This window comes from Lethenteron reissneri, chromosome 45 (assembly GCF_015708825.2).
Source record: "Lethenteron reissneri isolate LAM-NWPU_2019-01 chromosome 45, ASM1570882v1, whole genome shotgun sequence".
NCBI classification, from domain to species: Eukaryota; Metazoa; Chordata; class Hyperoartia; order Petromyzontiformes; family Petromyzontidae; genus Lethenteron; species Lethenteron reissneri.
In genome coordinates this window covers 6346001-6367331 of record NC_083823.1, presented here as the reverse complement: position 1 = coordinate 6367331, position 21331 = coordinate 6346001, and the positions used below count along the sequence as shown (strand labels likewise).

General features: G+C 48.4%; 1 protein-coding gene across 2 annotated transcripts in view; it reads left to right on the top strand.

The window, feature by feature from the left end:
• Positions 1-459: 459 nt before the first annotated feature.
• The window catches only part of LOC133353957 (FERM, ARHGEF and pleckstrin domain-containing protein 1-like), a 104607-nt gene continuing 83735 nt past the window's right edge, over positions 460-21331 (top strand). Inside the window, exon 1 of one of the 2 annotated variants that reach the window (XM_061570491.1) lies at positions 460-1077. The gene's annotated coding sequence lies outside the window, so the exon portion shown is untranslated. The remainder of the gene's footprint in view (positions 1078-21331) is intronic. The other variant, XM_061570490.1, reaches the window with a different exon arrangement.

Sequence of the window (21331 nt, the reverse complement as noted above, 5' to 3'; positions counted from 1 at the left end):
ACTGCACGTGCTTAATGTGCGTGTTTCGACGATTTACCTTCTCAAACAAAAAGAAAATCTGCCCGCGTCTCCCAATAACCCCAAGAAAGGCGATCTGGCACCCCCCAGGTAAAGACAAACCACCACTGCCTGAGTTTAACATCATAGGACTCGTTGTACTCCTATTCTTAGGTTTTTTCGGTAAAGTCACGTAGGTAAAAAAATAAAAATTAATAAAAGTAAAATAACAAAAAAATAAAAAATAAAATAAAAATCACGACGTTTCGGAGGCAACACAAGCTTCCGTCTTCAGGTGGAACCGTCACAGCACGACTGCTGTAATCGTTGTACCACACCCCCACGACTCCCCATGCATCTCCTCTTCACATGCAGGCGAGGCTAGTTAGGTTTGCGTTGGGGAGCTTTCGAACTTGTGGCCAATCAGACGCGCTCGCCTTGGCAGTGTCGCACCCCCGCATCACTCTCGGACTCTCCCTCCCCCATCGCTTTTTGTGTGCAACTATCTCCATCTCCTCCGGCTCTCGCCTCGCTCGCCCCTTCCCCTTGCATCTCTCTCATCTCTCTCTCTCTCTCCTTTAACTATCTCTCCTTTAACTCTCTCTCCCCTGCCTGCGCGTTCGCGATGGCGCTAGAGGCGACGCAGCCACTCGCTTCGTGAACGGCAGCGCGACTCAGCGAACGAAGAAACGAAGGAAAGAAGCGAACGAACTTAAAGGGACCCCCAGGTGGGGGGTGGGGGGGCGGCAGCAGCAGCTGAACAACTCATTCGCCCGCGTCTTTTGTCGACACGTACAACATCGCCGTCGTCCGTAACCCTCTTCGTCTTCCTACAAGACAAACTTATCACCGCCACCACCGCCATCATCATCGTAGTCGTAGTAGTCGTCGGTACCGTGAACGTCCTCGCAACCATCAAGCAAACCGGCTCGCCAGCCAGCAACTTGGCCGCGTTCACCTTGACGGCGACTGCGTGCAGGAGAGCGAGAGAGAGAGAGTTGTTGTTGAGTAGCGTTGGATATATCCCACCGCCACTACCGTCACCCACGTTTGGATAAAAGTGTCGCGTACAAGAGCGGGGTAAGCGTTGTGTGTCTGTCCGTCTGTCTGTCTGTCTGCGTGGCCACAAAGACAAAGGTGCCCCGCGTAGCCTGTAACAGACTGTTGGGGCAAGAGCCTTTGGTGAGCGGCACCTCTGTGCAGGCAGGCACGGCGCACGGGAGGGGAGTGGGGTGGACTGCACCGCGTCCCGGACGTCTTTGTTTCCCCAGTGGCGATGTTTTAACTACACACTCGGTTGAGGCCGAGGCGACCTAGGGGAGCCCCAGGACCGGTTCAGATAAATCGTCACAACGGTGTGGGCCGTGAGCGGGAATCGAACTCGGGGTGGCCGGGTTCGTAGTGTAGCATATTCTTAGGTTTTTTCGGTAAAGTCACGTAGGTAAAAAATAAAAATTATTAAAAGTAAAATAAAAATAAAATTAAAATCACGACGTTTCGGAGGCAACACAATCTTCCTAGTGTAGCGCTAACCGCTGCACCACCGCCGCCTTTGTCTCCCCGGTGATGTTTACACACCACGACAGGTCATTTTCGTTTAAGCGAGGCCTGGGACCGGTTCAAGATATTCCTAATCGATGTTTGGCTGTGGAATCGAACTCGATTGGCCCAGTGGGCTAACCGCTGTGCCACCGCTCCCCGCACTATTGACTGCACACACACCACGTACTTTAAGATAACGATCTACAAACGTGCGCATGACAAAGCGAATTGTTGATGATGATGTTGTGATTCTACGGATTGTAAGGTTAATTGATATTAGTTTGGGCGTCACGGTGGCTAGGAGATGTTAACTACCTCGCCTGGTGTACAGGAGGTCGTGGGTTCGATCCCGGCCTTGACGCCTGCTGCTGTGTATTTGGAGTTTGTGGTGTCTCTCTCTTCCTGTGTTGAGATGTTAACAACCTCGCCTGGTATGCAGGAGGTCGTGGGTTCGATCCCGGCCCTGACGCCTGCTGCTGTATATTTGGAGTTTGTGGTGTCTCTCTCTCTCTCCACGTGTACGCGTGGTGGATTTATCACTCCACATTTCGTATTCGGCTGCCATGAACGCCCACATGATGACAATCCACTTTTCGTTGAGCTATCATTTGTGGCCTGGTCGCTTCTGAAAAAGAGCTAAAGAGCTCAGGGGGCCTTACCTGATAAAATAAAGGTTATAGTCTTTAGATTTCTCTATGCATTGTTATGATCGAGTAGAGTAGTCTACGTTCTGCGTTCAGACCGTGATCTCCAAAAGTTTTAACTTGCACAGGTGATGATTGGGGAATGTGATTGATCCTTTGAATGGTGTGATTCAAGATTTTAAATGTAATTCAATGAGTTCGTTTGTGTATCATCGAAATACACAGTCGGATAATCAATTGCCCCACAAAATGGTTAATTTACACGCATTGATTATTTTTAGATCGTGTTTGTTGCGACGCGCCTGTGAAATGTGACACGGATTTTAAGGATCCGTGATATTAGATTATGTATGCGTGATTTTTTTAAAATGTTATTATTTCAGACAGTGATCCGCACAAGAGTACCTCGAAAGAGCGAGTGCTTGTTACTGACGGTGTGATTCTGTGGATTGTATGCGATTCGTATTGCGTGGGCATTGACTTCAACGCGTGTCTAATGATTGCACACATCCTCGGGATGTTGTGGATGTCGTGGTCGTCTGGATTGTAAGTGATGTGGATTGTAGCGCCTGCGTGTGATTACACTGGTCAACAAAAAAACTACTTTTTTTCTGGCCTGGACTTTTGCAGCTGTTTTAGACTAATTTTATGGTGCTGATTCCAAATCTGATCTCAGATTTGCTCTATCACATCTCATTTTATGCTATCGGCTTACCCAATTTTCATTGATTTTACCCGAAATTAACTCTGCCATTTATGATTGCAAGTTGTTGCGAGTCAGTGACTGCTTTAGTGTTAAAATACGGTGCCTGTATTTTTAGGATAGTGTGTTTATAATAACATTTTATGTAGATATCCACATTTATTTAATATTTTTATTCTGCAGTTTTTATTGAAAATGCAATAGTTGATATCTCAAAAACCTGACGTGATAGACAAGAACTGATGCCAGATTTGGAATCGGCACCCCAAAAGTACCTTAAACAGTTGGAATACCTTATGCCAGAAAAAGTGTGTTGACCAGTGTTATTTGACACAATGCTTCCATTGAAGACACGTGCAAAGAATAGAATTTCCTCGCAACATTGGTGCCTTCGTGTATTTACTGCGGACGTAACTTTAAAGACAACCAAGAGAGTGTATTGTGCTGCGCCTATGTGTTTGAGAAGCGGGGGGTCATTGCCCGAAACGTCGCCTATTGCGCATAGGCGACCGTTCATTTCACGGCCACAGTTGCTGTTATCGAAGAATGTTGAGTTTGTTGTTATCTGTGGTTCTTCACCGCTGCCAATGGCAGCAGCAAGCAGCATCGCCAATTTGAGTGCAGGATGTTCAAGCCATGTTGACGTACTCTCTCTCGTCTTGACGAGTGTACGCGGTTTGAATTATCGCGCTAATGAGACTAATATACTGCGTGCAATATAATACACACACACATACGCACGCTTAGACAATGATTGATGCTGTAAAAAGGATATTTAGGTGTGTAGACGATTGTTGTTGCTGCACGATCGCTTTGATTGCAAACGATCATGGGCTGTGTGAACGCTGGCGTGAGATTAGTTGGACAGGGCATTCGCGTGAGCTCAATATATTTTTTATTTTTGTTAAAAACATTTTTCGCTCTCAATAATGGCCACGCTCAGCGTTCGTGCTTTGCTTGGAGGCAATTGTTGTAACAGCACAAGGCGAAGTACAAACGATCAGTGATTCCATTTCGGAGTTTCGCCAGGCAGGCCCCCGATGCCAGGACATCATTCGTTGTTGTATATTTGAGTATCTTTTTTGGGGTGTGTGATGTGTGGGGGACGAACGGTGGCGCAGTGGTTAGCGCACTGGCCTATCAACCCGGGCTGTTTTTTCCCAGAGTTCGACCCCGTGTCACGGCTGCTTATATCCCTGAAGCCCTCTCTCGTGGCCAGGGGTCGGTTCCTCCACCGTGGCATTTGCGTCCCTGGACGTATTGCCATCGTACGCAAGAATTGAATAGTGGCGAGCGATGTACGAAACGGTCCTGGGTCCTCACCCCCCACCTCCTTCACCAGACCGCACTGACCAGCGTGGTGAAGTATGGTCAAACAACCAACCACCATGGCCGAAACGACGCAAGCAGGTATTCATTCAGCAGTGGATTGACAGAGGCAGCTGTTTGTTTTTAATATGACACACGTGTGTGTATGATTTAGTTTCATGTTGATGTCAAATAACATTTCAATACCGTAAGTTGACATTGTACGTGTGCGGGGTAGTCCAGATGTCGTGTGACTCCCATCTGATTCTCCAAAAACGCGATATTATATTTTTTAAGTAAGGTTTATTTAAAACAGAAACGAATCTCCAATGAGAAAAAAATGTGAGCGGTCAATTAATTGGGGGGCATGGGGGGGGTCACAAGACATCTGGACCCCACCCTGTACTGTGTAACCTTAACGAGCTAATGTCTCGACGTTGACCCAAGGAAGCATCGCTGGGTCTCGTGACGTATTCTCAGCAGGCCCCCGCGTGTGGTTTCTTGGAAAGCTGGGCACCACGGACACACACACGGCACATCACTTTTCCTGTTGCCGTTTGTGTTTTCTCGTCAAAAGACAGACGGTGGATGTAGGCAGTGGACAGTCACTGGGCCCATTAATCAATTAAACATGTCCCTGATGCCTAAACACGAGCTCAGGTTGCATGCATACCGTGAGCTCCACACCACCCACCCCACGCCCCGTATCTTATTGCTCACTTCAGTACCAAGCCCTTGTTGATTACAATGGTGACAGTCACCCACGTGTGTCATGAGGTTCACTTGATTACACGCAGCAATTCTTGCAGTCCCCCCCCTCTTCGCCGAGCCTCTTTGACGGCTTGCGCGAATTGGTACGGGATTATTAGCGTCGTTTTATTTGTGCGGAGCTGTGGTGGGGAGTTTTGTTTGTTTTAATTTTTAATTTTTGGAACCACAATTGCTGAGCACGGTCCCAAAGGCCCCAGAACGTCAGAGCGGCCAGTAACAAACAGCACACCGCCAAAGTACGTAGCCAACCGCGCGCACTCATCGGAGGTGCAAGATGTCACCTACGCGGCATCGAGAGAGTTTGCGAGAGCAGGCGAAAAAACACGGTGATGAAATGAAAGGAAAATAGGGTGGGGAGCCCCAATGGTGTGTGGGCGACCGTGAGTCAGTCAACTCTCGATTTAAAGCTTTCGTGACTGCAGGGATTCATCTTCTTGGTTCTTTCACGTAGAATGGAGATAATAAAATAATAAAAATAAAACATAATAAAATAATAATATTTTATGATGTTTTATTTGTATTATGTTTTATTTTTATTACTTTATTATCTCCCTTCTACGTGACTTTACCGAAAGAACCAAGAAGATCAGTCAACTCTGTTGTGTGATCTTGTGTAAAGGGGGGTGGGTGTGGGAGAGGTTGGGCATTACAAATACTCAGGGGGAGCAGGACACAGTCAATGTTAAACAAACTTTAAACAAACACGAGGTGCTCAACGGAATGAGTAAGGATACCATCTGCTCTTGTCTGTCGTGAATTTTGCTCTCTCGCTCGCCCGCTGCGTGTGTGTACGGGGAGAGGCTGCGACGCCCATCGCTTAATTGACGGCAGGAAGTCGAGTAGAAGCTTTCGTGGCTTAACGACTTCTCGATTGACCTGTTGCGGTTCTACGAAAGCAATTCCATCGTTTGCAAACAACAACAAAAAATTGTTCGAGAACCAAATACACAACGCAAACATCAAAGAGGGGCACAGAGACCATGAGCGCGTAACGAATCGTTATCTTTAGCAATTTAAAGTAGCAACCGAATGCAACTGGATCTCAAGATGCTTTTAAAATAATAATTGGCAGCGCTTTCTGTCGATCTACTTCTGGACGAAGACCATCCCCATTCTATACTGGACCATCTGTGACAAAGAGCTTCCTAGCTCATCGGATTCCTCCAGTCTGAATAAAGATTCCGATTCTGATTCTGCGTTGGTCACGGAGAATGGTGCTTCAGGCCAGCCAGACGCTCCAGGGCTGGACCCAGTATCGAATGGCAGTTGTCTTAAACTAAACTTTTTATTTTACCAGGTAAGGCCCACTGAGCTACGTAGCTCTTTTTCAGAAGCGACCTGGCCACACAAATGATAGCTCGACTAAGTGGCTGATCACGTGGAAATGTACAGCAGACAAGCAGTCTAAACGCGTGATGTTTTGAAATGTGGAGGGAAAAACCGGAGGACCCGGAGAAAAATCCACGCGACCACAGGGAGAACATGCAAACTTCAAATATACAGCAGGCATCAGGGGTCAGATTTGAACCCACGACCTCTGGTATACCAGCCGAGGGAGCCAACATATCGCCTCTGCATCTTGACTTGGAGGTCAATGAGTCGTAGGGACAGATCGAGAGCGAGGGGTGGCCACCATTCCTGCCTGCAAGACACAACGCTCGCCAGTCGCTCACTCAGGGGGCGCGGGGCGGGGGGGCAGAACGAAAGGACCATGCATGCGGTAAATGCCACCCGCCGTTCGTGCCTGCCACGGCCGACCTGATTCGCGGGCCGAAAGTAAAACCTGCGCACCCCCGCGGCTCGATGCTCATCCAGTGAAACGTCTCCACATTTTGTTCCAAGTGGCCACCGGTTAGCGAGGGCTGCCACCGGTGGGTGTCTCGGCACGCGCACGCCGGACTCGGGAATCCAGAGGTCGCCGTTTTCAACTGCCACCTTCCGGCAGAGGTCGCAAACGGGTTTTGATTCCTTACCCGTACCCGTACCCGGCCGCACCAGGGTCGCAAACGGGTACCCGTACCCGGCCGTACCCGTACCCTACCCGTACCCGGCCGGGTATGGGTAGGGTACGGGTATCGGGTACCTGATTGCGACCTCTGGGATGAAGCCATGTTGCAGGCGCGGGTGGGTTGATTCTAGGAACTTGAATTGTGAGAAGAGACAAGACGTTGGGAAATGAGTGACAAACGGTGACTCACCAGTGACTCACGGTCTACCCGTACCCGTACCCGGCCGCACCAGGGTCGCAAACGGGTACCCGTACCCGGCTGGGTACGGGTAGCCGGGTATCGGGTAGGGTACGGGTATCGGGTACCCAGTTGCGACCTCTGCCTTCCGGCCCGGCGCTTGAAGCAAATGGGGGGGGGAGGGCAGGTTTCTCCTGCTACGCCCTTCACCGTGACACCTCTTGCTCACCCATGGGTTCACCACAGTGTGGGCGGATCGGCGGGTTGCGTGCGTTTTGGGGCAAAGCGCGGGCGTGTGCCCACCATTTCCAACACGTCTGGCTAATGTGGAAAAGTAGACCCGAGTATCCTCTAGAGCAGTTGGCGTGAGCGAGCTAATTGCAGGGTTACGCCTTTACCCATTACGACACTCGCTGCAATGCGAGCTCATTTTGTTGGGTCGTGTTCACGAGGCCAGCTTTTTGGGGTTCAAGGTCTTGGGTTTACGATGCCATCTTACTTGCGAGCAGATAACGTCAACGGCAGTATTTCTACACAAGTCCTTCCTATTGATTTTGTCTTGCGTCCTGTCTGCTCGGCCAAAGAATACACATTGGACTTTTAATGAAGGGAAACGTCGCATAGGGTCTTCCGGTCCAAAAACTACAAAATGTGGCTATTACAAAGGAATTAAGAACACTCGTGGTGGTGTTTTTATCCTAACGCTGCCAGCTGATGGAATGGCATCTTTTTGTTTAACAACATAAGCCTCCTATGTCCTTAGGTGTTTCAGAATCTTTATTTATCCTGGAGAAATGTGTCTTTTTTTTTTCACGGATGTCCAGTACGGGGGCCGGGTCAGGAAGTCGCTGTGGGGTAACGGTCGGCGCGTTGAACTACGAACGCAAAGGTCGCCGGTTCGACTGACATCTCCGGGCACGACACTTTGGCACAACGCCACGAATTTCTTGAAATTCCCAACGCCTCTGCCCGCACGGCGGCGTCGTGTTTAATGGGCGGTGCGTTGCAGTTCTTCGCGAGGGTTGTAGGATCTTGTGTCGGGCGGGAATTAAGTGGTCCGGTACGCCCAGCTTTTCCGAGATATCTTTCGAGGGTGGAAGAGTAGGCCAAAACCAAAAGTATTGTAGAGCGGCTCTCTCTACAGCTCCCTTTAGTTGAGGCTTTTTTTGTTGCCAGCAAGAAGTTTGAGCCAGTGATTGCTGGGTTGTGCGGCTCTACCTATCACCGATAGCAAGCTTTTGTTTGACTTTTTGGTGTCTTGTGCATTTTAAAATAGTTGACTTGCCACAATTACTTTCGTGTCCTAAGTCTGTTGTTGTATCCTGTATCTCCGTAATCATTGTGGGGAATGGTATTTGGGCAAAGTGCAGTTGTTGGTTTGAAAACTGTTAAATACAGGATTTGACCGTTTAAGGGATGGAACGGTGGTGCAGAGGTCTGTGCGCTGCGCATCAAACCCGGTGACCCGAGTTCGATTCCCAAACACGGCTAACATGATTGCCGAGTGATATCTGAACCGGTCAACCCATGCTGACCAGCGTGCTAAAGAGTGATGGAACATCCTCCACGCCCGACACGGCATGGAGCGAGAGGGCCATCATCCAGCAGTCGATTGACAAAGGACTGTGAATTATCATTCATCATCATCACCATAATGTTTTTATTACTTCGTTGGACATTTTCCAGAATATTTTGTGGGTTTTTTTTCTATTCTTCGGACTCCACTGTGCTCTGAATCACAGCCAGCTGGTATGGGAGTGATTTCAGTGGCTGTTTAATTCTTGATTCATTTTTGTTTAACGCAGCGACTCGCAGTTGTGCGAGCACTGCATAGCTGTTGCATGACTGAAGGTTTGGAGGTCCCAATACAATCAGAATTCGTATATTTATTTATACTGGAGGAATCTGATGAGCTATAAAAGCTGTTTCACAGATGTCCAGTAGGGAGACTGATGGCCTTAATCTAAGTTGTCTTGTGGTTGTTGTTGTTTGGCTTGCATCCCACTGGGATTTTTGCATACAGAGTTGGTGTACGGTGCTTTTTCTGCAATATTTTGCTGTCTTTTCTTGGATTTTCTGTTTGCACATAGTCACTTTAAGATGTTTTCTTGTTCATGTTTTTGTCTTTTGTTTGTTGCGGTTGCACCCGATTCAAGAGCCGATCGGCTCACAGGGCTATACCAAATGAATGAAAACTGAAAACAACTGAAGGGGCAGGTCAGAAGATTACAACAACAAACAGTACAAAAACACGATAAGACTGCAAAGTATAGGAAAGGTAAGTAAATCACTGAGGTATTCACTTCTTTCTCAGTAGCGACCTGGCCCACAGACGATAGCTCACCAAAGTGGCTCACCACGTGGCGATTTGTACATTTATCGCAGAAATATAATATTAAGTAATCTCAACGCACGTTGAGTCTAAATGTGGAGGGAAAAACCGGAGGGAGCACCTGGGGTGGGTGAGGAATGTCATCCCGGGACACTCATCATACCCACAGCCCTCTCACGTCCTCCTGCTCGCCTTGCTCCTCTCTGTGAAAACAGGAAACCATCACCTGCTGCACACAGCTTTGTTCTGGATTTTGGATCGCCGACGTTCATTGAATTAAAGAAAATACAATATAAAACATACGGGAGGTTTCACCCGTTTCGGTCGCATACTCTCGTTCAACTGTGAAGACGTGCACAATCATGGCCATCATCCCGAAGTGGCATTTTTCTAGGGCATGGCATGTTAACAAGTCAGGGCTGCAATGCAGATATAAACTATTTGTGCGTTGTTGTTTTTTTTTATGTTCAGGGAGAAATATTCGTAAAGTGCCACGGTAAACGGACGTGCCCGGGCGAACCGACTCCTCCGTCCGCGCTGCGACGGTGCCTTGGTTTTCCACGCACGTGTCAAACCATTGACTTGTTCCAATACATAAGCCATTCTCTCTGAGTATATCCAGGGTAAATGGGGGAACAGATATCCAGGTTTCAAAAATCCGAGGTGCTAACCCAGGATTCGCTCATTAATCTGGGGTGACCACGGCTAACCCCAGATATTTGGAAGAATTTGCCAAATAACTCCGTTTATCTGTAGCCTGGACCCCGAATATTTGGATGGCCACATCCCCCAGATATTTGGAATAGAGAAATGGGTTTTTCCAACCCCGGATAAATGAACTCACGGATAAACGTCGTTTGATTGAAATAACTTTGAAACCGACACTCCTTATTTATTGCCGGATTATAAAGTCCAGGTGACAAAGCGGTCGAGCAAACGGCTCGCAATCGGAAGATTGTGGGTTCAAATCTTGTTTGGGGGTTGACTCAGCCGCTTGTCATTCTTCTGGGGGTCAATAAAAGAAGCCACCGCATTGTGGGGAAGTCAACTGTGTGGTCGTTATATAGATTGACCCCGCCCGCCCGCCCGCCATAGGAGCGTGGCATTTCCGCCATCAGCTCTGCAGGGCTGTAAACACGAGGAGATGAACACCAATGCCTCAATGGCCATTTGACGTGGGGGGTGGTGGTGGGGGTGGGGAGGTGCCACCCACGTTGGGGAGTTTGCGAGGGAGCGGCGGGTTACCGTGGGGGGGAGGCAGACAGCCGGCATCACGTGTCTCGCACGGGGCACCACTTGTTAAAACTTTTCAGGGAAAGAAACGTAAAGTTTTAAAATTAGCCTTGGCAGTGGGCCCAACTGTGCTGGCTGGCTGGCTTTATTTGGACAGGGAGCGAAACGCTGGGGCTTTTGAAACGCATCGGAGAGCATCCCTTTTTTTGGATGTCGGGTGTTGCTAGCTTGATCGTCGTCATCTTTGACAAAAACAAATATTTGAAGATCGTCAAAAGCAAGACTGGAAACCGACAGCACCGTGATGCGCATTTATCAAGTGACCGAAGCGGACGCGTACCCTTGCAGTGGTCTTCAGCTGTGATCTCGGAAAAAAATAAAGAAGGGAGCAGAGAAGGCTTTAGAGACAAAATCTGAATCTTTAATGATGCTAGAGGAGGAATCCGATGCGCTATGAAGCTCCTTTTTCACAGATGTCCAGTAAGGGGTGCGTCGTAAAGTTGCGACAACAAACAATACTAAAAAACACGAGTGCAAAGTATATAAAAATGAAGCAAATAACAAACAAATAAAAAAGAAATAGACCGAGGGGGAAGAATAGGAGCGGAATAGAAAGAGGAAAAACAACAGGGGGGGGGGGGAGAGGGTGTCAAAGGTGAGGTCGCGCGATTGGGGGAAAAAGGTCAGGTGAGAAGCGAATCGACGAAGGGGGAGACGCCACTCAAAAATCCTCGTCTATCCCGTAGCCGCAGTGGGCCTGGAGATGCCCCCACCGATGCCTCCGTTGGCTGTCGGCCCTCTCGGCGTTGGCCCGTCCCAGCGGTCTTTATCAGGCGTCGGGCCGGCTCATTAGTCCATGCTGTCCGCGAGCTCGCGAGCCCGCGAGCTCAGGGGGCCGGCAACCAAAGTAACAAGAAAAGCCAATTTTTTTTCTCGAATTCGATCAAACAAAATCACTCAATATTTCAAGAGCCGCAATGGACCGTGTGACGAGACGGCAGTGGGTCCCTCAATAAGTAACGTCGCGAAGCGGCCCTTCAAGAGCCGCATGCGGACTCCGGAGCCGCAGGTTTGCCGAGCCCCTGCGCTGGCTTGTGCGATTGATCAAAACGACGGCGTAGTTTCGTCGTTTTGTTGATCGCGATTATTACCCGCTGCAGTGCCTGTCGCTGTTTGCCGTAAACGTGTTCGCAATTATCACAGTGGTGTGGAATGCCCTCGCGTACCTCGAGACACCGATGGTTTGAGCGATGTAATGGCACGAGGCGCGATTTCCAAATACTGGGCAGTACCGTCGTGAGCCGAAAGCCCATTGGTCTGCGTGAGAATGATGCTTACACGGTCCCTGTGTACGTAACACAGCTTCGTAGTTCATCGGATCGATCACTCCTGCTAAACCCTTAAGCAGAACACACAGGAAGCCAAAGAGGCAGCCCTGCACATGCTTGCTCACAACGCTGCCGATAGAAGGGCCTTCACTCGAGTGAGCTCTGTGGAGGGTGATCGGTTGACTCATCCACGTTGACCAGACGTGTTGGAAGAGGTGGGCGTGTACCCACGCTTGACCCCACCACACACGACCGTCATCTACCTCTGCCGGTGTACCCACTTATAGCTAGAGATGTTAACTACCTCGCCTGGTGTCCAGGAGGTCGTGGATTTAATCCCGAACCTTGACGCCTGCTGTTTGTGTGGAGTTTGAATGTTCTGTCCGTGGTCGTGTGGATTTTTCTCCGGATCGTCCGGGTTATTCCCTTCACATTTGGAATCAACGTCACGCGCTAAGTGTATTTGGCTGCTGGACATTTCCACGTGATAAGCCACTTGGTTGAGTCGTCGTTTGTGTGACCAGGTCGCTTCTGAAACAGAGCGAGATAGCTCGGTGGGCCTCACCTGTTCAAATAAAAAAATAGTTTTTACTACTGCTGGGTGGATAGAGGTCGTGGGGATGGGGGTGATTTGCATTATGGGATGAGCGCTCAGCTGTTTAAGGATGAGTTCCACTGCTGAAATATATATTTTACGCCCGAGGACGACCGCTTGTGTTGCGATCGAAACGTCGTGATTTATTAAATTTTATACCAACGTGATTTTACCGAGAGAACCAAAGAGTATGCGAAAGAGAGGGTTGCAAAAATAACAACGCGCAGTGCTGTAGCCTTTCTTTGAACCGTCGAGCACGGAGATCAAATCGGACCGGCATCCTCTGGACTGCGAGTCGAGTGTACGCGTGACCTCCAATTAGTCGCTACGTATGTTGCGAAAGAAGTGCAACACACATACATTACGCACCACAAAAAGCATCGCACTGTAGAAAACAAAACGAACTGTAAATGGGTTTAGTATTGTTCATGGCGATCGGGGTAGGCCTGTTATCGATTCGCAGAACTTTCCCGGCCCATCTGTGCCGTTGCACTATCTTAGGTGTGTTCTTTCGACCTTTGTCACTGTCCCATCATCGCTGACTCACTGAATGCAGCCACCCTGTCTGAGGGCTGTAAAGTCCACGCTGCTTTGTGCCAAGCCAAGGGACCTACGCCGCCGGTTGAGAACGGCACAGAACGCGGCGTGCCCAGCCGTGGTGGAGCGAAAAACCCTCTTCGATGATTATCCTCGCTCTGAACTTGCGAGAATCCTATACGATACGCGGACGCGTTGCCCCGAAGTCCGCTCCGGCAATGATCGTGAACGAGGGTCGAGTCAAAGTGGCCAGCTGTTCTAGTTTGTGGTGATGATAGTAAGGTCGCACTCATTTTAACACATTCCTGCGGAGGGAGCTGGTAGGAACGTTGGGTTGCTCGGTCAATGGCCAGGGTCAACGGCGGCGTGGTGTATTCCACAAATATGGCCGACTGTGAGGGCACAAGCCGGCGTGAGTAGGTTAAACGTTGAGTTTTATAAGGGCACCAAAGGGTGACCAGCCCCTCCCCACCCAGCCCCTCCCCACCCTCCCCACCCAGCCCCTTCCCACCCAGCCCCTCCTTGCACGACGGACACAATAATTCCCTGTGGGGCTGGTGTAACCAGGAGGTTCCTACCAGTATAAGGTCGCACTCATTACACACATGTCCTTGCCACAAATGAGCCACAATACCTGGTTGATCTCATCAAGGAATATCAACCATCACGTGAACTACGGGTCAGCCTCGCAGCGGCTTTTGGCTGGCCATCGAACAAAGACGGTGACTGCATCGCGCGCCTTCGGATGCGCTTCTGCGGCCATCTGGAACGCTCTTCCGAAGTTAGGAAGCCACTGGTGCTATGCACTTTTAAATCGTCTAGATTGAAGCTTAATTCTATAAAACTGCTTTTTGTGTTTAGTTTGTTGTCCTTCCCCCGTACTTACTATTAGCGTGGTTAGCTACACACAGTATATATTTTATTTTGGAGAAATCCGATGAGCTATGAAGCTCTTTATCACAGATGTGCAGTCGTAGCAGGTCAGAAAGGTAAGCAAAATCATAAAAAAAAATACATATAAATAAAGTACATCAATTCCCAAGCTTCCGCATGGCAGTAAAACAACAGCAAAAATATTGTGTGCTGTATACATTTTTACATATCCATATATATACTATTACATATGTATACTGTATAGATTTATATAAGCGACTTAAATATTTCCAAAAACGAGTAATTATTGCTCTGGTTTGTGCCAGGGGAAGTATTTAATCGATGTGGTTGGTGTATTTTCTATCGAGAATGTCTAAGGTCAAAACTAATTTATACTAAAGTGTCGTTAGTATTGGGTCATCCCGACAAGAATTATTATGACTCCTCCATTACAGATGGATGGACAGAGCTAATGCATAACGGCATTTAACCTTAGTTACAGCTCGTTCTTGACATGACTGCAATGGCACTAACGCACATTTCCATACAGCATTTATGCAGCGAATTAACTGGATGCTGTCACCGAGGGATCTGCTGATTGTGACTTTAAAGTCTTTTTAAATCCTTTATATTAAGTTCACTTGCTTGCTTGCTTGCGCGCTTACGACCGTGCACATCTTTCGGTCGTTTTTTAACCCACTTCCCGTGATCCAATCGAGCTGACATTTCCCACACAGACTCGTTGTGCGTGACAATTAATTTTCGTGAAATTTTTTTTCCAAAATTTTACACTTTTTAGGGAAAAAAAATGATATTTAATTACCAATTGCTTAATGGTGGCAGGCAATCATCTGACCCATAGGTGGCAGCCATCTCAAGCCAGAGGACTCTAGCCGCCACGCATATAAAGGATTTATAGTGAAAAACTTTGTTTTTACGGGTTAATTTTTTCTCATAGTGTTCACGTTGGATAGGCCAGGACACACAGCCTAGGGGGGTACAGTTGCAAGAAAAGAGCTGGGTTTAAAATAATAAACCATTGAACGTCTTATTTTACCACGTAAGGCCCACTGCGCTGCATAGCTCTTTATCAGAAGCGACCTGCCCACGATTGATAGCTCAATGCAGTAGCTTATCACGTGGAAATTAATACCAGAAAATAATCTAAGTGCACGTTTGATTGTAAATGTGGAGGGGGAGAAACCGGAGGACCCGGAGAAAAATCCACGTGCACACTCCAAGTATACATACGTCAGGGCCGGCATCGAACGCACGACCTCCTGTATACCAGGCGAGGGAGTCAACATCTCTTCACCACGGCACTGGCTGTTAACATATCAGCTCTGTGTGTCTATGTTGTGTGTGTCTCTGTGTTGTCTCTCTCTCAAATTTAGAAGTTCACTAGGTTTGTTTTCTAACTGATGACGATTGCTTGTGTTGCAATCGAAACGTCGTATTCTATTATTTAATTTAAAAACATTCTACGTGACTTTACTGAAAGAACCAAAGAGTAATTCCCGCAGCCACGAAAGCTTCAAATCAAGTTTGGATATGCTGTGTTAGACGGCAAGAGTTGGCGAATAATTGGGAACAAGCATAGTCCCATTTCGATTTAAAGCTTTCGTGACTGCAGGGATTCATCATCTTGGTTCTTTCGGTAAAGTCACGTAGAAGGGAAATCTCTGCAACCCTCAAAAACGCTAAGATGCCAGCTAGCAACATTAGCAAAGATGAGCGTTTTGAATTAGCTCAATTAAAAAAGAGGGATGACATTGTCATCCTCTCAGCCGACAAAGGCAATGCCACTGTCATCATGGACAAAACAGAATACAACAACAAAATCCAAGAACTACTCAACGATGGCAGCTATACAAAAATAAAAAGAGACCCCACCAACAGCCTCGTCTCTAAAACCAAGCAAATCATTTCTGATTCAACCGCATTAATTGATCAGACCAAACAGTTCTCGTTGAAACCTTCTGCAGCCAGGCCACCAAGATTATACGGCTTGCCAAAGATACATAAAGACGATACACCTATTCGTCCCGTTGTCTCTACTATCAACTGCCCCACCTATAAATTGGCTCGTTTTTTGTCTGAAATCCTACGGCCTTTCACTGGAAAAACCACCTCTGCGGTAATAAACTCTACTGACCTGGTATCGACAATCAAGGGGATTGCCCTGTCCCCAGACGACCTGCTTGCCAGTTTTGATGTGGTTTCCTTATTCACCAAGGTTCCTGTACCTGACACCATCGCAATCATTGAAGACTTGGTTCATCAAGGACTGAATGCTGGGGTACCCCCCCTGGCGAGACACTGCTTAACCAATACATACTTCACCTGGAATGGAACTTTCTACAAGCAAACTGAGGGCACCCCAATGGGCTCCCCCCTATCTCCGGTTGTAGCCAACATCTTCATGGAGAAATTTGAGACTGACGCCATCCAGACTGCCACTCTACGCCCGACCTTATGGAAGAGGTACGTAGACGACACCTTTGTCATCTGGCCACATGGCCGGCCTGCTCTAGACCAATTTCTCGACCACATCAATTCCATACACCCAGCCATCAGATTCACCATGGAAGTCGAAAAAGATGGCAAGCTACCCTTTTTGGATGTCCTAATCAAAAGGAGACCTGATGGTTCAATGAGCCACTCTGTCTACAGGAAAGCCACCCATACGGATTCTTACCTAAAACCGGATTCCCACCACCATCCATCCCAGAAGAATTCCCTCATCAAGACTCTATATCATAGAGCCCAATGCATCTCCGACCATGAACACATTGTTAGTGAACTCAAACACGTACGCCAAGCTCTTAAGGCTAATGGTTACTCCGACTACACAATCCGCAAAGCCATCACTCCAACCATCAAGAAGGATCCTGTTGAGGAGCCTTTCAAGACCATCACCTTACCCTACATTGCTGGGGTCACAAAAAAGATCTCCAAAATCCTGATTAAACACAAGATCCAGGTCCGATTCAACACAGTACATAAAATCCGTGATCTGGTACCGTCTGTAAAAGATGTGGTTCCAGACATACAGTACCCTGGCGTCTACAAACTAAGTTGCCTCTGTGGTAGCAGTTACATTGGGGAAACCAAACGACATGTCTCGGACCGCATCCGTGAACATAAAGCTGACCTGAAACACGGTAGGACAAACACCTCAGCCGTGGCAGATCACTGTTACAACTCAGTGGGCTCACATGATATTGACTTCTCCAAGACAGAGGTTCTCTGCAAGCCATCTGGCTATCATGAGAGATTCGTTCATGAGGCGATCCACATATACAAACACAGAGACAATTTTAACCGAGAAGATGGATTCTGGCTTAGCAATCATTGCAAGGACGTAATAAACCATTTCGACACACATTAGGGTGGGTAGAATAATACATAGTGTTATATTAAATGTATAAGGTATAGGTTGGTTTACAGCAATACAGTATATAATTTAATGTTGGCAGTATATAGTACGGTATATGCTCTTGTGATGCAATAGAATAAAGTTGAGATGGAAGCATATTATATAATTTTTACGAAGTAGAATTGTAATGTATTACTTGCTGTTAGTAACTCAGCTTATTGTAGAGTATAGTAAGTATACTGATGGTGCTATGCAATTTATACTTTAGTTTTTTATGTAGTTTATACTTTCGTTTTCTACGTGGTTGTTGAGTAACTGCAGCTACATATCATTAACATTCCTTTCCTTTGTTACTGCTAATCCCTGCACCCCCCCTTGGTGCTGTTGATCCTGCATAATGCATGGACATAATATGACTTTGAAACCCCCCCGCCCACCTCCTACGCTTTTGCCATGAATATGCTAAATTCCTCTTCATATGCACATTCTTTTGTTAAGGCGCTCTTCTTCCACCTCCAACGCAGCTTATATATAAGCTCCTAGCTTGGCATTGTCTCATTCTTCACCTGAAGACGGCTGCTTGCGTTGTAGCCGAAACGTCGTGAGAATTATTTTATTTTATTATGTTTTATTTTTATTATTTTATTACTTCCCTTCTACGTGACTTTACCGAAAGAACCAAGAAGAAGCATAGTCCCATTTAAGTGGCATGCTCGCAGGCAACCCAACCCTTTAACGGCCACATTTGCTTTGAGAGAATAAACACATGCGTTGTGGCGCTCGCCCTGATCTGCATGGGCTGCAAGGCCGCACGTTAATCCGCACACGTGGGTTACTGCTCGTTGACTCGCAATGAAAGGGCGTTTCATAGATTCACTCATGCACACACACACACGACAAAGATCTCCTGTAATATCTTTAACAGACTGTTGGGGCAAGTGCTGTAAGCGAGTAGCAGCCTATGAAGGTCGGCACGGCACACGAGGGGGTGGGTGGCTATCACCACGCCCGGCCGCCTTTGTCTCCCGAGTGGCGATGTTTACACACCGCACCGAGCACTCGTATTGAGGCTGAGTCCACCTAGGAGAAGGGGCCCACGACCGGTTCAGAAAATCGTCACTGGCGTTGGCCGTGAGCGGGAATCGAACTCGGATGGCCCAGGTCATGTAGCACAGCGTCTCGCTAACTGCCACACACACACACTCGCACTCCCCTAAGGTCGTGGAGTGTACCCCAAGATTCAAAGTACCCAGGGTGGCCACGTTGGAGACCCCGGTGGCGTCGTTCGTTAAAAGCCCTTTCCCAATATTCCTCCAAATAGATGTTTGAATGCATATTACCGTAAATAAGTAAAAAACGTCTTGCGTGAAAAAAAATTGTGGAAAGGAAATTCGAAAAACAAGAGCGTGCAAGGTTGGCACTTGCGCAGCGCTTGACAGACAATGCTCTTCACGGAGGGTGGCATCTGCCCACCACGTCCCCTCGCCTGGATTTTGGCCGTCGTCGAAATCACTCGGTCGCACGGGGGCACCGACGGCGCCAGTTCCAGCTCGTGGTGACTTCGCCATCGCTCGTCGAGTCCACGCCGAGAGGGAGTTGTCGTCGTTACGGTGTAGGGTGGCAGGCCCTAGCCACCCAACCTGCCGTGCCTTTATCACGTGGCCATCGGCCAAGAAGATGTTACACCATGCCGGGTGAAAATTACGCACAATCACGCAAAGTGGGTATGTGGTAATATATGTGTTTTTTAAACTTGTGCATCGCTTTGTTTTAACTTTACCGTCGTAATCTAGATGGGACCACAGTTGTTTACCTCTCAGTCATTGCCACTCACCTCCTGCTATGGTTGCCAACCCCTCCCGGATTGGCATCATCCTCTTGGGGAGATGACTCGGAGTCTATCGGAATTGGTATCGTCCTCCTGGGGAGAGATTTTAATCGGATATTTTAAAAAAATGTATATATGAATTGCGCAACCAAAAACAAGCTTTAAGTCAAAGATTTGGCGACCCCACTACGCGTTTGAAAAGAATAAACAACCTTTTAACCACAGCACAGGATCCCAGAGCAGGTGGTTGGAGGTTGCGAGGGCGGATCGCGGGAGGTCGCCGCGTGCGGCTACCGTTGCAGTAGCAGCAGCAGCAGTAGCAGCTGCGGGATTTTTTTCGCCTGGCGCATGGGGAGAGGTTGATTTGATTGCGAGGTGTGGGGTGAGGATCAACCGGCTTGTGGCCACGATGACAGACCCATTTTCATTGCACAACGCAGCAGCAATTGTCGATGACCGGACCGTGCGCTGTTGTGTATATAACCTTTACTGCAGCCCTGCACCCTGGTTCTCAATCGTTACAAAAATAAATGTTTGTTAATGAATACATAGACTTGATGAAACAAAGAAGTTGTACGCACGTGCGCGTACTTGATTTGTGTTTTCGATGATTTACCTTCTAAAAAAATATCTGGCCATGTCTCGCACCCCCAGGAAGGGCTTCTCTCACCCCCCCCCCCCCCCCCCCAGGGGTTTATGTACCCAGGTTAAGAACCACTGGACTGTCACCGAATACGTCTCTCCCACTGGATCCCTCTCCAGCAGTGCTATGTTGTTGTTAGTATTGTCGCGTTCCGTGATGCCGTAGGTATGGATTGCAGCTGGGGTCGAGTGAGAGGGGACGCTGGACTGCCATAGAGCTTCCAACAGTGGATAGAGAATGGCCAATGATGGTGGTTGGTACGGTTCTGTGGTTGAGTGCCACCCTTTTTAAATCCTTTATATTAAGTTCACTTGCTTGCTTGCGCGCTTACGACCGTGCAAATCTTTTGTTCGTTTTTTAACCCACTTCCCGTGATCCAACCGAGCTGACATTTTGCACAGACTCGTGCGTGACAATTTATTTTCGTGAAAAAAAAATCCAAAATGTTCAACTTTTTAGGATTTTTTTTTCATATTTAATTTAAAATACCAATGTGATAAAAATGAAACTCTTACTCAAGAAAAAAAGAAATGAATAATAAAATAAAACCGATGTCACGCATATACAGGATTTATAGTGAAAAACTTTGTTTTTACGGGTTAATTTTTTAGTCCGTCCGCTGCTGGACACGAGGGCCTCTCCACACCCTTCCTGGGGCAACGGTGTTTGCCGTTACCATACTTCACCATGCCATTCAGTGCGGCTCGGTGACAAGTGAACGGAGGCGAGCACCAGACGTGGGAGCACAGAAGTGCAGTGCAACAACGGTGGGATTTCTGCACGACTGGCCCTCCTGCCTGCCTCGAAAAACGCGTGGGTGGCGTAGGCGGGTCACGCGCGCACGGCAGCGCCCTCGAGACGACTGCACCACCACCCCTCTCTCCTTCCCACCCCCTGGCTCGCTCGCTCGCTCGCCTCCTTCGCTTCCTGAGATCTCTGACGAGACGGGGCACATTCCGGCTGGTGACTGCGTGGGGTGGGTGGGGGGGTGTGGGATTCGTCGGCTGTATTCGTACAGCGCGCCGCACTGTACTGTCGGAGCGTGCAATTATTACAGACCGTGAACTTTACGCTGCAGCGCGCACGGCGGTGGGGGTGGCGGAGCGAGTGAATTAGGACTGCAGGGGTGTGGAGCAAATGGGTCCGTCGGTGGTTTGAGGTGGGTCGGGGCGGGTGTGGGCGGACCAATCCGGCCTGTCGGCGTGGTGCCTGACGAGTCCTCGTGAAGGCTCGCGTGATGGGACTTGCTGGGGTCTCGAGCCCGTGAGCTGTACCAACCCCGTATCCCACCGCACGCACTCCCATCCGCCCCCACCTCGTGCGGGTGCCGTGATGGCATGCTGAGCGTGGCGTTTGTCGGGAAAGTTTCCCCGGGTTGCCGCAGCCTTGTGAAATTTGACCCCAGGGTTTGGACAGTTTTTTTGGAGGTGGG